This window comes from Glossina fuscipes, unplaced genomic scaffold, assembly GCF_014805625.2.
Source record: "Glossina fuscipes isolate IAEA_lab_2018 unplaced genomic scaffold, Yale_Gfus_2 0, whole genome shotgun sequence".
Lineage (NCBI taxonomy): Eukaryota > Metazoa > Arthropoda > Insecta > Diptera > Glossinidae > Glossina > Glossina fuscipes.
This window is the reverse complement of record NW_023998414.1, coordinates 1,541,485-1,553,497: the sequence shown is the minus strand read 5'-3', so window position 1 is coordinate 1,553,497 and position 12,013 is coordinate 1,541,485. Positions and strand designations below refer to the sequence as shown.

Here is a 12,013-nt window from a genome sequence, read left to right as displayed (position 1 = left end):
AATTGAATTATTTTTTCAAACACCTTTATAACATGTAGAAAGAAGCTTCAGAAATACCAGAATTTCGAATTGACCTAAACTATCCAAAGGAGGCGCCTACAACGCCCGCATGCCTCTACGACAAAGACTTTTATTTTGAAAATATAAGGAATCAACTCCCGCCCGCTCCATATTATATAGCATGAAAATTTTGTTCTTTTACTTCTTTATACTTTTTTGTTGGGTTAACCGATGGTAGGTGTAAAAGATTCGGTCCCGACCGAATTTAATTTTCTTACTTGTTTTTTCTTCTTTTCTTTCAATAGTTACGCTTTAAATAAATTGTAAATGCGTTGCGTACGGTTACTGCATTAATTTACTAAATCCAATGTGTGCGCAGGCAAGAATTTTTCAATGAACTGAAAAATTGTTACACGAACTGGCATTTTCCGATTAGAGTTATCGTGATGTGTACCGTTAGAAAAGTTTTGACACCTGTAACATATTGATAATGTATATATAACGATACCGCGGTAATAACGACGGGTAAGTGAATAAGAAATGCGATGCTATCAATATTCTCTAATCGTTCCTTGCTTTTAATTGCTCTCACCTTGACCACGTTACGAATGCATGTGTATGTTGCATGTACTGTACTCGGTTCTACAACTTTCCTTGATGCTCGTTCTTTTTACCAATAAAAAACAAAAAAAACAAAAAAAAAAGACAAAAACAAAAAAAAGGAAAACAACAGTACAAACAAAACGCATCATTGCATATTTAAAACTGAGTCATCATTATCGTGTTTGCAGTACATCATAATCATTATAATCATCGTCATAATGCTTATTATATTGGTACTGTTAAGCATTCAATCGCAAGCACGTTCACTTCTTACATATGTTTGTGTTGGTTACCTTGATATTTAAGACATACAATCAAGACTTGATGTTATTATAGTATAGATATAGACACATATCTTTACAAAGCATTGCTTGCTTGCTTGCTTGCTTGCTTGCTGTTGCTGCTGCTGCTGCTGCTGTTGCTGCTGTTGCTGCGTCTGCTGCCGCCGTTGTTGGTGCTGCAAGCACCACACACAACGGCCGGTCGCTCACAACTGTACTTTCTGATGTTCGATCTGGTTATATTTTGTTGGTTTTAATTTCATTTTCTTAATAAGTATGTGGAAAAAAATTATGTTGTAAGCAGTAAATAATATACATAAATATTCTGAGAGATTCCCGGCAACGTGTGAAACAAAATAAAGTAAAATAAAATAAAAAAAAATGCAAAAAAAAAAAGGGGGATTATATCCGCCTTGCGCTGACCCCTTAATATTTGTCACCTCGAATTAATATATAAAAATAAATTGAAAATTTTCATGTATTTGACTCGTTGGACCAGCATTTTAATCGGCAATTCGTATCTGACCATCGTCCCAACAGCTGTTAAGCGATATTCGCGGGCTTCCGATCAATACAGAATCTCGTGAGACTTTTAATATTTGGAACTTGTTTCGCAGCGATTTTTAAAAAATTTTTCAATTCTATATAAGTATTTTTTATTTTCTTTTTGTGAGGATATTGAATATTAGATAACGGAAAGAGAGAGAGAGAGAGAGAGAGAGTATATCTATGACAAGAAGGAGGGACATGAAAACCTGGACTAAGAATGTTAGTGTGATTAAGAAGAGATTAATATATATATATATATATATATAGGTGTGTGTGTGTCTGTTACAAACGGAAAGACAAATTTGGTATACCTCCTTCCATCCTTCACTGATGAATGCGAAATGAAAAAAAAAAGAAAAAAAAAAAATGAAAACGGATGACAACTATAACCACAAGAAACAGCGAAATTTTTTTTTTTTTTATTCTATAACGAACAATTTTTTCTCGCCTTTTATACAAGCAGCTTGCTAAACTCAACAAGTTTTTTTTTTTTTTTTTTTTTTGCATAGACCACTGTTGCTACTACAATAGTTTTGAACATTCAAAGGAAGCTCAGGCTCTTCTGTCAGACAAAGTATTCGCCAGACTCGTTGTGTAACATTGTAGAGTTGTTTCAGCCTCTCGTCGTTATGTATGTTTTCCTTACAATTTGTCGATTGGGTGGCTGCATTATATTATACCATAGCTGTGCTGTATGTATGCATATGCATCTGTGTGCATCCGTACCTAAGAACGGAAGACAATTTTTGCATGTTGTCTACAGCGTTAAGGCATTACTTATAGCATAGCATCTTGTAAGAGGTTTGCCGTCTACTAAAACTAAACCAAAAAAAAAAAAAAAAAAAAAAAAAAAGAAGGGGATGTTTGTAAGACTAAAGACGTTGCATGTTCACGTGTAAAATTTCATTTTTCATTGCCCTGGGAAATAGTTCATAGACTTGTCTATTGTTGTCAAGTTGAATAGAATGTTGTACGGTTTACGCCAAACCTAATTAATGAATGCATCACAAGGTCTAGATCGATACATCTGTTCTCAGTAATGTGTGTATGATATATATATATATATATATATGTATATATATATATTTATTGAACTCTATCCGATTTTCATTCGACAAGACTCGAAGGCATTACTTCATTGATGTTTTAAGCCTTTCTTTCACTTACTAAAGCACTTACTCTTTACGTTAGCAATATCAGGCGAAAGGTGTTTGCAAGAAATACTTCCATATTTAATCAGTACGATGTTATGAATCGTTTAACAATCTATTTAAGGATCATCAGATAATAAAATATGGAAATCATTTGAGAAAAAAAGTTGATTGTTAGAGATGAAATTCAGGTGAAATTCATTTATTCGATTTAACGGTGACGATAATGATTCCATTTTCATTAGAGTGAACACATTTTTAACTGGCGATATATGTGAATTGTCTAAATAATTTGAATCCTATGCCGTATAGTAAACGCTTGTTGTATGTTGACAATACCGCTTCCGCGTAGATAATGAAATCGAAACTTGTAAGTTATATAGCAGTGTATTAAACGCTTTATTCCGCAACGGTTAGAACAAGTGATGGGTGAAATGTGTGATCTCTCGGATTTCGGAAACGGGCAAATCGTTGATGCCCGTTCAGCGGGAAAGTCTATGACGAAAACATGTGAATTATTTGCAGTGTCCACGGTAATAACAGCATACACAAAATAAAGCAAAACATCATCGACGAAAAGGTATAAATAAAGCAAAAAAAAAAAAAAAAAAAAGACTATGGCCCCGATAAAGGTGGCAGCAGAACTCGACGCTCAGCGAACATTCGTTCGAATGAAACGGAGGACGTCAACGCTGCGCTGCGAAAGAAGTGGTGCCACGATCATAAAACGTAAAAACTTGAGAGAGAAGAGAACCTCAAGATGATGAGCCTAGGATCAGGACTGCCTCCTTACTATCATCAAGCCAGGAGCAAGTTCTGTTATGATTTGACCGGCTTCAGAATATCATTAAAGATCTTCCCTGGCGAGCACAATCGCCAAGTATCAACATAACCGAATCCTTATGCGCAGTTTTAAAGTTACATCCACATTATGATACAAGAATCGGCCAACATTCCTTTGGAAACTATTCAGACACTTTCTGAATCTATTCCGCATAACTGCAAACTGTTATGCACAAGCCAATGGTGAGCCAACGCTTTATTAATAAATATATATTTATATATATTGTATACATTTATTATGATCGCCTATGGACTTCATTGGGAAATGAAGACATTCTCCTTCATCCTGATCTTATTTCATGCAGTTGCCCAAGTTTCCATAACTCCGTAAATCAAGCAAGAAAAAAAATATGTAAATAAAAATAAATAAATAAAAAACACTAACTAACTTGTTTCATGCGACATGTTGCTGAATCCTACGCTTATTGTTTTACGATATATAAACTTGCCTGACGCTGAAACATTTCTTTGTTCGCTTTTACATGTGACATGAAATTTACGATTTCATAAGAAAAATTGCATAGACAAGTAATAATTAATTTCAAAGTTAATGATCGGCATCCTAGCGAGGCCATGTTGTGCAAAGGGATTTTGATATGTTCATAAAACGGCTGTACAATGAATAATTTCGTTTACAGATCACATTTGAACGACTTCTATAAGAATAAGCGAACCTATAACATTCGCCAAAGTTATAAATCCATTTCAATAACCAACGACTAAGGTTAGCTTAATGTGCGAGATATGACAAATTCCTCTCAATCGAAATTTTTTTTTTTTATTCTCTACATCACTTATGATACAGGATGACGCTTATTTGTATTGCATGAATGATGATCAGAAAGAAGTCTCATGAAAGCGTCAGTCGCCGTGTAGTGGGTGTGTGCTTAATGAGTAATTGTTATGCCTTTACCAACTGAACGCTCGTTAAACCCTATGGTAGTTAAATTTTGAATGAATCTGCAATCCGTTGAACCTGGTCCCAGTCGCTACTTACATACTCGATTACTCAGGTAGGCGTAAAATAAAATTTCTACTAAATTTAGACCATATACATCTATTTTTCAAACTCCTTCGTCTCCTTAAGAGTTTTTTTAATGCTAACACAACATAAAATTTTTGGTGTTTTTTTATTTTTCATATAAAGCTTTGTATGGAAAATGAGCTCTTACTTGGGTATATATGATGTAATTTTTAATAGTTAAAGACAAAAGTAGATAGAACTTGGTCGACATAATATACAACTTTGTTTTTTTATTATTTTGTAACGAAGATAACTGAAGAGCTTTTCTGACCGATATAGTGTGTGGTCTATATAATAAAACCCTCTCGCCTCTATTATGTTTTAACTTGAAAATCTCGAAAGCGAAAGCGAAAGTCACTTTATTCCTTCCATTATCTATGATGAGATAAAAAAAAAAAAATTTCTTCTTTAATCCATTCCGACTATATAGACACAATTCCTAAACTACTCATATAATAACACCCGTTTTTTTCCGGGTAGCTTCCCTTTAACCGTCAAAGGTAAACGTCAGACTAGATTTTTTATTCGTTTGATTGCTCCCAGTACTAAACTTCAAATATTCCATAAGTTAAATATATATATAATAAATGATCATACGCGCATTTACAAAGCCCAATATAGAGTGCGGTTAAGTGAAGTGAAGTGGTGGAACTTGTCTCCTTAAGAAAAAAATGTATCCCAACACTACACGCCTACTAACTTAAGTGGAAATATTTTCGTATATAAGAAGAACGTAACGTATAGGATCTCTACTCTTCCATATAGATGCGGTCACACAATTCTCCGGTCTTGCATGACTAAAGTATAGCACCCGTACACATTTCTAACCTTAAATACTGATACTTTATATTCCTATGCTGTAGTTTTAACCTGAATGCGAACCGAATAACGTCTAACTGCAGCTGCATTCTAACTTTCACATTTCTCCTAATTAACGAGTAACGATTAGCATCATTACCGGAATTATTTACAGACTCAATTGTTATTCAATATGGCTTTAAATTACTGGTTTTTTTTTTATTTTTTTTTTATACTCGTGAATAATAAAATCTTAAGAGAAGATGGAGAGAAGAGGCCCATATTCGGTATTATATGCTTTTATGAGTTTCGCTACGATAGGAACGCAACGTTCGTTGCGGCCAAAGACATTTGCGATGCTTATCCAAGTGCATTAGACGTTCGTAAATGCAAAAGATATTTTTCCAAGTTCAAATCCGGTAATATTGATCTCTCTGACTCCTATCGATCAGGAAGATCAACAACGTTAAACAACGGCATGCTAAGAGCGGAAGTCGAAGTAAATCCCATGTCAAGCAATCGAAGAACTGCCAAACACTGTTAACTAACTTTGGTCGAGATTGGTAAAATACGCAAAGCAGATGTTTGGGTCTCCTATAATCTGTCCCAAGAGAACAAAGGCAACGGATCCATCACTTGCAATTGTATAGCTTCAGCGACACCAAACAGAGCCGTTCTTTGGTTCATTTGATCGCTGGATACGAAAAATTACGGGCTATATGACTATACAAAACGCAAGACGCAGTGGCTCTCTCCTAATGAATCGCCACGAAATACTGCGAAGCCGGGCTTGCATCTCAAAGAGATGCTTCTGTATTGCATTTGGTGCGGACATTTGGCGGAATTGTTTCGTTTTGAAGTGCTCAAATCTGGGCAGACGGTTAATGCTTATTGTGGACAATTGGATCGAGTAAACCAATCTTTATTCAAAAAGTATCCGGCGATTTTGTCAACAGAAAGGGCATGATTTTGCAACACAACCATGCAGGATCGCATTATGCAAGGCGAACACTGGAAAAAAATTAATGAATTGGGATCGCCCGATATCGCATCCTCGGATTTCCATTTATTCCGATCCATACAATGTTTGCTTAGTGGCAGCAAATTTGAAAATTTGAATTACTTCTAAAATGTCATCTTCAGATATTTTACTCCAAAACGAACCGATTTTTATCAATTCGGGATTGCAAATTTGCACACTAAATGGTAAAAGATTGTTGATAACGAAAGTGATTACCTTATTGACAAAAAATAAAAACTTGATAGAACTGTAACTGTTTAAATTTAAAGTTAAAAAAATTTAAAAAAACGTCATTATTTCCCGGTCCCACTGATACTTGATAAATTTAATATACCTCAGGTGGTGAGGTCTAAAAAGAGAAAGAGAGAGAGAGTGACAGCGAAAGAGAGAGTGAGAGAGAGCGAAACAGAGAGTGAAAGAGCGCGAAAGAGAGAGAGAGAGAGAACATTAAAAATTTTTATGTCACCACACGTACCCTAAAACTATTCATTAGAAATTTTTATGACCTAAAACGCAAACACATGGCTTATAAACACTTCAGGTTTATTATTACCCGAAAGGAAATGCAGGTAGAGAAGTACAGTTCTTAAGAAGCACTTTCCTTTATAATCTAAAAAGTAAAAGTACCTTCAAAGTACTTGCTTTATTCTTGTTGCACATTTATAATAAATGCTTAGCAAGGATTTTCAAGTATTTATCTAACCAGCCAACGCATTGGATGTATTTTTTCTCACACACACGCACAAGAAAAAAAAAAAAATAGAAGACTATTAACAACCACTGTCTGCTACGGTTACCTACTCGAATATCACTTAATGCTTCTATGTTATACGTATGTACGTTCCCAGCCTATAGCAATTCAATGCCATTAGTTGTTGTTGTTGTTCACATTATATCTATACTGATTTCCAAAATTACTTTAGTTTTTCCGATATTTTTCATTTTTTTCGTTTTTGTTTTTTTTTTTTAAAGTAAGACTTGTTTGTGTATGTGTATTTATATATGTACGTATGGGCGTGTGTGTCGGCATATACGAATTTCTTTTCTCAAGTTTTCTTATGTTCTTCTTTAATACACATATGACATACATAGAAATTTTATTTCTGCTTTCTTTCACCGTATAATACGCAGTAGGAATCCCTCCTGCCATTTCTTAAATGCTTTCCTTTTCCTACCCCTCTGAGAGATGTTGTGAAATTTATTTAATCCCGTTTAAAAAACAAAACGCACTGCGAGTGAGTGTGAATTGCACAAAAAAAAAATTTATTATGAAAGATACGGTTACAAATTGATCAAAAAAAAAAAAAAAAACAATAAAATATTACCCAACCTTAGTCATTCCTTTCCCTCCATCTATGGTGATAATTCGTCTTTTCCGACTTTTCGCTAAAACATCTATTTATGAGTATTATCAGCGGATGTGAAGCGCCCTCCCAAGTAAACAATCAACGAAAGACTGAACGTGTTTTTAATTAGAAGAACTAACACTTGATGGATAGGACCTATCATCCTAATGTTTCCTTGACGGCCACACATCACCGAAGGATGACGGGGTATATTCATTTTGGTAAAATATTTGCAACGCCTACAAGGAATGTCCCTCCGTCCGGTCTATCTTTTCGTTTGTCAAACGTGTCATGGCAACTTTTCATTACCACTTGTTCGGATCGATGCGGCCTGACTTCGCTGGCACGCAGTTTCGCGAAATTGAAGAAGAATTGCGCTGCCAGCCCAATATAAGTTCTTTCGACACAATATCGCCATTTTGCTAGAAATATGGCAAATTGTTGCAGAAAAATGATGCAAAATATTTTTTTTTTTTTCTCTCAATCAATGCCTTCTTCAATGGAGAGAAACGTTGAAAAAATATTTGCAAGCCGGGCCTCTGAAGCGTCTTTGAGGGCGTTGCAAACGTGTTGCAAACGTGTTGACAAAATGAACATAGCCCTCATGGATATAACGATCAATTGTAGCTCTGCTTTATCAACATTATGGATCCGCACATACAACTTTCAATGTGCTCTCGTTTTTGTAATAAAAATAAAATCCGCGAATGTTTTGCAATTGTTATTATTATTATTATTATTGTTGTTGTTTATGTTTTTATATCGTTTTTGTTTTGCTTTGCAATTTCAAAATACGGTGTTATTTACCTTCTTTTTTTTTATTTAGTTTCGTTTTGTTTTTAACCCTATTTTTGTAATCGTTTTTTTCTTCTTATATAGATATATATGTATACACATTGATGCATAATGTGGCTGCAAATGTACATATGCATAAGGTTTGCATGTTAACTTATTTATTTATTTATTTTTTTTTTCCTTCAAAGTTGATTCACTTAATTGTATACATTTCTCGGGTGTATCTGCCAACATGTTGCGGATGATAATAGTAATGATAATGAGAACGATGTTGAGCAGAAAACACTTGTTGCATTTCATGTTTTCAGTTTTGTTTTGCTTTGCTATTCGGCAGGGCATCTGTTCGTATAGTTTGTGTTTAGGTTTTTTTTTTTTCTTCTTTCTTTCTTTCTTTCTTTCTTTCTTTCTTTCTTTTTTGTTCTTTCAATACAAACATACAAACTGTACATCTTTTGACCAACAAGACCAAGCCATTTCATTGAGGGAGCATAGTGTGTATATATATATATATATATGTATGTATCTATGTATTATATTTACATATATATATATATATATATATATATATGTGTGTGTGTGTGTGTGTGTGTGTATTATTTGTATTGATGTATTAAATGGATGAATGTATGGATGGATGCATGCATGTATGTATGTATGCGCGTATGTTGTGTGTATGCATTTTTATTTTTATTATTATTTATTTTATTATTATTATTTTTTTTTTTTATCCATACAATTGCACCAACTGTTGCTGGCCTTTTGATTGTTAATTTTGTTGTTATTTACAGAATTATGTATAAATGCGGTTACGTTTTAGTTTTCTTATAATATGTACAACAAGCATTTCAAATGAATTTTATAATGAAATTATTAAGGAGAAATATAAAATTCTGACGCTAAGTAGAAGATAAAAAAAATATTTTAATTCCGACATTTGATACTCTGCTCACGCAATATTAATTTAATTTCGTTGTTTAAAAAAACTTTTACTTCTAAATAATTATCGGTACAGCCGGCTGTCTACGAGACTGCGGCTAGTTTTATAGACAAAAGATTAAGACACTTATGAACACATATACATATATACACATACATATACATGTGGATTAATAATGTTGATGTCTATACCTAATTGTTTCGTTCATTCTATATATGAAAATATCTCAATTAATCTAACCCCTACAACATTAGCGGTAAGTGAACATATATCACATTTTTGCGAATGTATACGACATCCGACAACACTTGACACTCATGTCATATTGTATGATGCCATTCGATTTAGATTCGATTTTTTTAATCAATTTAAACATGTCTCTCCGTCTTTCCATCTAATGTGTAGCTATGCAATGCCGCTTTCCATCACGGAGTCGCAATTTTCTGGATATATATTCTAGGATAGATAAATACCCTGACCCATTTTAATTTAAAGGCGAACATGATTAGGAAAATGAATTCAATTAAGCCACTTTTACGATTTATACGATTAAGAAAAAATGTTTCAACATAAAAGAAAAAAATTTTGATAAAAATTACTTTCTTCAATTTGAACTACATAGAAAAGCTATTTTTTGAATGAAAAATCAACAAAGTATAACCTTTATTACTTTATACCTGGAAATATTAATGAATTCTTGGGCAAGAGAACGAACTTTATTAAATTTTTTTTTTTTTTTTAGTTATTAAATTGAACCTGGTCCACGCACGTTTTAATCCAGCTCTCATAAAATGTAAATATTTTGATAGCAAACATGGAAAAAAAAAATGATGAACTTTATTAAAGAAAATGACGTAAAATATTTAAAAGTCACTCTCGCCCAACTATAACGTTATTCTTATCCATTTTAAGAACGTTTTTAGTAATTAGGGAACATTTTGAACTATTAAAAACCGGATAGATTATCCGCCTGAGTAAGCGAATAGACAAAAGAGCTTGATTAAATATTTACTTGTCGTGAGTTCAAATTTCAAATGCGGTAAAGTTTTCAATAAAGCGGATAATCTTAGATGCAAGTACTTTAAGACTTTACTCTCTGGCTAAATGAATAATAATAAAACGAGAAAATCGGGTAATTTTTCGCTTAGGTTGCGTTTTTAATAATAACACTTACCGATAAAGACACATACCCTTTAGACTATGGACACTGCCTATCTCCTTCTGCTGCACCCCTCGATCCCTTACTTTTCAACCAATACCAAGTTACACGTACACCGGACAATACCTGACATTGGCTTTGAATTGACTCCATAATATAATAGCTACTATACTGGAATAGTGAACGGAGCAGCCATCGTTAAAAAAAAAAAAGTCACAATATCGCGATTTCTTATCAGGGTAAGGATCGATCTCGTATGGGAAACATGGCCAGCAGGATTGAAATGCAAGTGTGCTACCCTCCTCGATATATTCACCAGACACTACTACTCATACTGATTATCACTGCTTTCAATCCGCGACCTACACTCTGCTCAAGCAGGACAATCATTTTTATAGCAATAACGAAGACATGGATCCTTCAGGTAAATAACCTCAAAAACTCATATTCATATTCTGCCTAACAGATAAAAACACGGATAGTGTTTAGTGTTTTAATGAAAAAAGAGTTTTACTGAGAAATCAGCAGAAATTTATACCCAAACTCAACACAATAGGCAGGCATTTATCGTATGTATATCAATCAACAATGTACAAATCGACAAACCCCAAGAAGTATCAAATTAGGATACATTAAAAATATATATAGTGTTGATCGCGATGATCGTTATATAGCAAAGTACACTTTCTTAACAAGATTGCTCTTAGTAAGCCTTAGAGTATGTGTTACCGATTCCTGTATTCTATATGAAATCTTTCAAAAGGAAGAAGACTGAAAAAGCAATTTCGTATGCAAATATTTATAAAACAATTGATCGGATCAATTAGTATGATATGTTGGAAGAAATCTCGGCAATGCGTTAATGCTGAACAAGATTGGCAGCGGGCAGATGAAAAGCATTCCGCATCATTCGATTTGCAACTAAAATAATGACTGCATAAGTATGAAAAATAGCTTGTGGATCTGTACAACGGATAAAAAAAATGACTATCTTTTGGATTAGATAAAGAAAGAATACCACCGACTTTATATCGTACAATTCATCTTCAATTCAAATTGTTTAATATTTTTCTCATTTTATGAGAAACAACATCAGGAGAAAGAGACCTTAAGAATACCGTATGAACGCTTTCAAATTAATGCTATGTTATTTTTAAGATGCAAACATATCTGCATGCATGCGTGTACATATGCGCTTATTATTATTATTATTATTATTATTTTGTTATTACTTTCAGACAAAATGTGTAATGATTGCAAGTTACGTTCCGCAAAATATTCCTTAAACATGAACATCTGTCACAAAATTTGTTCAGTAAACGTGAAAATCAAGCGTCTGCAAAATTTTGAAAAACAAAAAAAAAAATAAAAAATATAAAAAGAAAAAATTTCAGCTGCTCCTGAAAGAATAAAATAAAACAAAACAGAAACAAAAAAAAAAAAGTAAACGAAAACAAGAAAAGAAACACCAAACTGGAATAAATAACTAAAAAAGACGCATTGCTC

At 33.4% G+C, this 12,013-nt stretch overlaps 1 protein-coding gene across 1 annotated transcript in view; it reads right to left on the bottom strand.

The window, feature by feature from the left end:
- The window catches only part of LOC119631984 (mitochondrial cardiolipin hydrolase-like), an 85,415-nt gene that overhangs the window by 66,045 nt on the left and 7,357 nt on the right, over positions 1 to 12,013 (bottom strand). The window lies entirely within an intron of this gene.